We start from the raw sequence: 5,000 nt of genomic DNA, 5'->3' as shown, positions 1-5,000 counted from the left end.
GATATTACGATCTATATGTGATATAAAAAGTTTTAAAAAGTTGTTAGGCGAGCGACCGCTTCTCTGAAAAAAGCCTTTTGTAGACATACAGAAAAAGCGAACACACATACAAACATACATACATTTTCGCTTTTATATTTATAGACTAACAGGACTCGTTTTCAGGCGTTGGAAATATAATGACGTGTTAGTAGATATTTTATAGGGAGGGAAATTTAGAAGACGATTTGGCAAGAGGCAGTAATTTCGGAATAAATGTAATAATTTTTGTAATAAATACAAATACAAAAGTATTTTCCTGAAGCACGCTGTAGGAAATAGTGGTGGTATTGAGTGAACAAGACGAGCATAAGAAGTTTAAATAGTGTAATGTGTTGATATGCCGTAATAAATAGAAAACAAAAACAATGATAAAGATTTCAATATCAGTTTCATTCTTCAAATTTAATTTCTTTTTGTGAAATACAAAAACTATTCGGCAAAAACCTCATTTGACGTATACAAAATGGCCACCATGGATAATTTTATGAAAAAAGGAAATATTTTGAAAAAATTCAATAAGATTATATCTTAATTCAAAACAAAAAATTCACCCTAGAAAAAGCACTGTCACTGAGATGTAAGGGCTATTGTGATTATGATCCGGATTTATAATAGTAATCCTAAGTAGGAAGTTGTGCAGCACACTTTTGTTAATATTACATTTATTTTTTTTCATATTAATATAGTCAGAAAAGCATGCCACAGGGACGGAACCTCCATTTAATATATTTCGTTCCGTCAAGATTCCAGAGTTTTACAGAAAGGCTTCTGAGTCCATCGCCCTGGGAAAACTAATGCTTACATAAAATCTTCTGATTCATACGATATGATGTTTTATTATTGTGCCATGTTATTTACAATATAACAGCGTACGTAACTACAACTTCTTTGAGAAAAAATGTTCCTACCTGGAACATTGGTAATATGGGCACATTTTAAAATAAAAACCTAAAATAAAAAAAAAAGAAAAGCTGTGTTCACTATCAGATAAACAATTACACATATTTTCTAACACATAAATATTAGCACATTGCTTTCTTAAGATTACTTACTTTTCGCACTGTTGGGTAATTATCTTTGATTCATATGGTTTTTGTAAAGTGTTGCTTTAAACAGCTGGCAATTGACATTGCACTGCTTTTAAGCCTTTAACATGCGCAGTTGAAATTGATTTCTGTCATTGCTTACCTAAAACCAAACAGGTCCTCATCATAACATACGAATCTAAAGATTCTATTGTTGGCATTGGTTTCCCTGATATTTTTCTAGTCAGAATTATTTCTAGAAAGACATTGGGGATTACGAGGGGGGGGAGGAGGCGTGAATGTTGCCAACATCCTAAGTGAAAATACTTTTTGTAGTACGAACTGGATTCAAACTTAGGACACCCAGGTCGTCAGTTCGTGTTGTTACTAGACCACTGTCAACAAAGAAACCTAACCCTAACCCTAACCACTGTCAACAAAAAAACCTAACCCTAACCCTAACCACTGTCAACAAAGAAACCTAACCCTAACCACTGTCAACAAAGAACCCTAACCACTGTCAACAAAGAAACCTAACCCTAACCCTAACAACTGTCAACAAAGAAACCTAACCCTAACCCTAACCATTGTTAACAAAGAAACCTAACCCTAACCCTAACCACTGTCAACAAAGAAACCTAACCCTAACCCTAACCACTGTCAACAAAGAAACCTAACCCTAACCCTAACCCTAACCACTGTCAACAAAGAAACCTAACCCTAACCCTAACCCTAGCCCTAACCACTGTCAACAAAGAAACCTAACCCTAACCCTAACCACTGTTAACAAAGAAACCTAACCCTAACCACTGTCAACAAAGAAACCTAACCCTAACCCTAACCACTGTCAACAAAGAAACCTAACCCTAACCCTAACCACTGTCAACAAAGAAACCTAACCCTAACCATAACCCTAACCACTGTCAACAAAGAAACCTAACCCTAACCACTGTCAACAAAGAAACCTAACCCTAACCCTAACCCTAACCACTGTCAACAAAGAAACCTAACCCTAACTCTAACCCTAACCACTGTCAACAAAGAAACCTAACCCTAACCCTAACCACTGTCAACAATGAAACCTTACCCTAACCCTAACCCTATCACTTGAAGGAGCCACTATTTTAGAAAATAATCAGCTTCAATTACATTACAGCATTATTTTTTTTTTAGATAATTTGTATCATTTGGATTATTCAGACTATTTCTGTTATCTTGGTAGCTTCTCGCACTGCTAGGTCATTATTTTTTATTCAAATGATCCATTTAACGTTCTCTATTACTCTAAAATTGTTCGGAGAATGCAAATGATGTTGGGCTGCTTTCAAACCTTCAAAATTTACAGTCGAAAGTAATTTCTGTCTTCATTCACGTAACACAGAAAAAACAACAGCAGAAAAACAGTATTTGTAAGAGGGCAGCTCCTGGATTTGCTCGGGAATAAATGAAGACACTCCCTTCTTTCTCCTGTATACTTTGCTCTTATTGTGATGTAGCCGCGTTGAACAAATAGTAGTTTCTCGTCAGCCAAGGAAACAAACTCGCAACCCAAATTCGTTTGTTAGAAAAATATAAAGTATTATTTTATTTCTTGCTTTGTGTGCGCACGCAAATTTGTAGGAAGGGAAGTAGGAGGTGACGGATTCAGCGACGAATCGTGGCTGCTATTCCCTTTTTTGACAGACCCCTTCTCTTCCACCTCGCTTGTATATATCGACCCGCTCTCTCGCAGGTGTTCTAACCCCGGCAGCCGTAAGGTCAACTACTTTACCCATTCACCTCTGGCGACGTCAGCTTTGACAGGTTTAGCTCATCATTCGGTGCGTTTAGCGTCAGACCGTCCTGCGTGTGTATGTGTGTGTGAGTGTGTACACAGTCTCAACAAACAACACCACTACTCTAGAAAATAAACGCTGGCAACATTAAAAATATTACTGTTTTTTTTTTCTGTTTCAAAGAGTGTGATACTATCGATGCTCCCCAAATGTTAGGAAGTTGTTATACCGGCCTTCTTTGAACAGAGGAATGTACACCGATTAGCACTATAAACAGCGCTAGTAATTCCAACACCGGTGAGAGGAATGCGACTGTACTTCAACTGCTAGCCGAGTGCCCAGCAGATATACACGCTTTCCTATCTTTGTACATTATTATTAATACACGTGTTCCTTAACCGAACCTCGACTTGATTGTTTTTATTTCCACTGTTGTTCCACAACACAACAGAAGTAAAATAAAAGAGCAAATAAGTTTATCAGCAGAACAAAGGCATAGGTAGTAGTTCACCAATGTACAAGTGCAATTGAAATAGCATTGTTGAGCAAAGTGTGGCAGTTATTTTATGACAAAGGACCGATCATTTGAGGTCAACATAGTTAAAAAAAAAAGCTTTGAGAGTGACTAGGTTTTGCGGCAGTTGAGGACAGTCTTGAGTTTGCGGCGATTTACGACATTTAGAGTTGAAAAGAGTTGCGAATTTGACACAGTTGGACGCAAGTTGTAGCTCAAAGTTCATAGAAGAATGAATTGATCGACTGACTGATGAACGTAGCCTCGACAGACGACTATGTAACTGTGAGCCTTGGCGTATAGAGGGTCGATGTTATCACACACACACACACACACACACACACACACACACACTGCACCTTTGTAGGATGTGTCAAAGTTTGTGTTTTGTTTTCTTTTATTGTTTTATACTTGTGAGCCAGTGCACACCTCGGCAGTAACCAATGCGTGAGAGACGACGACACGGTCAGAACAAAAAAAAACGAAAAAGAAATCCACGACACACAACGTTAGAGTCGGCGATATTGTCGAGCGAGGTGAGCACACGTGATTATTACAAGAGAACAAACTATACGAGAACAGTTCACGTGAACCTTACACATTATTATTATTATTATTATTATTATTATTATTATTATTATTATTATTGGTGCATGATAATAATATTGACTATCTAATTAAACAACACTCGCACTAAAATAAGGCACTATTATAATCATTCCCGAGTCTTTAAATTTAATATTAAAAACATATAAAAAGATATAATTAAATAACATGGAGTTACTTTCCTTGAATCTAATTTTTCCGATGTTCTTAGATTAAAGCAAGAGATATATTTTAGAATAAACATCTTAAGTTACCTTGGATATAATTTTTCCGAGGTTGGTACAGTAAAAACACAAAATATCATTAAGAATAAATAACACCGAGTTACTTACTTTGAATATGATGTTTAAAATTACTCCTCTTTAACTGGCAACATTGACTCATCTTTGTAGTAATAAAAAGTATAAAAAGTGTTACTGTGTGTGTGCGTATTTTTCCGCGTTTACGTAGTTTTCTATAATATAAATCTCACCTATCTGTTGAAATGTATGTATGTATGTATGCTTGTATGGTTGCCTAAAACTTTCGACAAATGCGGCGTATTTTCACGATATCGGTATCCTTTTGAAGCTCTACCCTTCGAATGAAAAATATCGAAAAATTGGCCAAAAACATTAATTCCTTCACGCTCAACTGGGCACTTTTCTACAGGGAGGGATCGCTTTTTTTCGCCGATATTTTCTAAAGACATCCCCTCTTTTTGATTGTCTAGCCTTAATTTAAACATGCATCACTTCCGGTTTGGCGATGGGCGCAACAGCAAAGACATCAGGTGTTTTTTTTTACGCTTTCTTTGCCTCCTTTGCGGTACAGGTTCGAGCCTGCCTACAACCACTTTTTTTTGTTTTACACACACCTCCAACGGGCACGCAGGCTAGTTATAAATATGCATGCAATTTTTTTCTCCATTATTTCATTATTTACTATTTATAAATGTTCTTTATATAAAAACAAAAACAAAAAACAAAAAAAAACAAAAAACAAAAGGGAAAATGCAACGCATTTTTCAAATTCTGATTTAAAGTAAACTACAGACAT

General features: G+C 36.2%; 1 protein-coding gene across 1 annotated transcript in view; it reads left to right on the top strand.

Annotated features, from left to right (window-relative positions):
- Positions 1-5,000, top strand: part of LOC145263910 (uncharacterized) — a 44,031-nt gene that overhangs the window by 9,544 nt on the left and 29,487 nt on the right. The gene's annotated exons all lie outside the window — the stretch shown is intronic.

This window comes from Euprymna scolopes, chromosome 39, assembly GCF_053919585.1.
Source record: "Euprymna scolopes isolate OS-2025 chromosome 39, ASM5391958v1, whole genome shotgun sequence".
NCBI lineage: Eukaryota > Metazoa > Mollusca > Cephalopoda > Sepiida > Sepiolidae > Euprymna > Euprymna scolopes.
The sequence above is the reverse complement of the archived record's forward strand: the minus strand, read 5'-3'. Positions and strand labels throughout refer to the sequence as shown.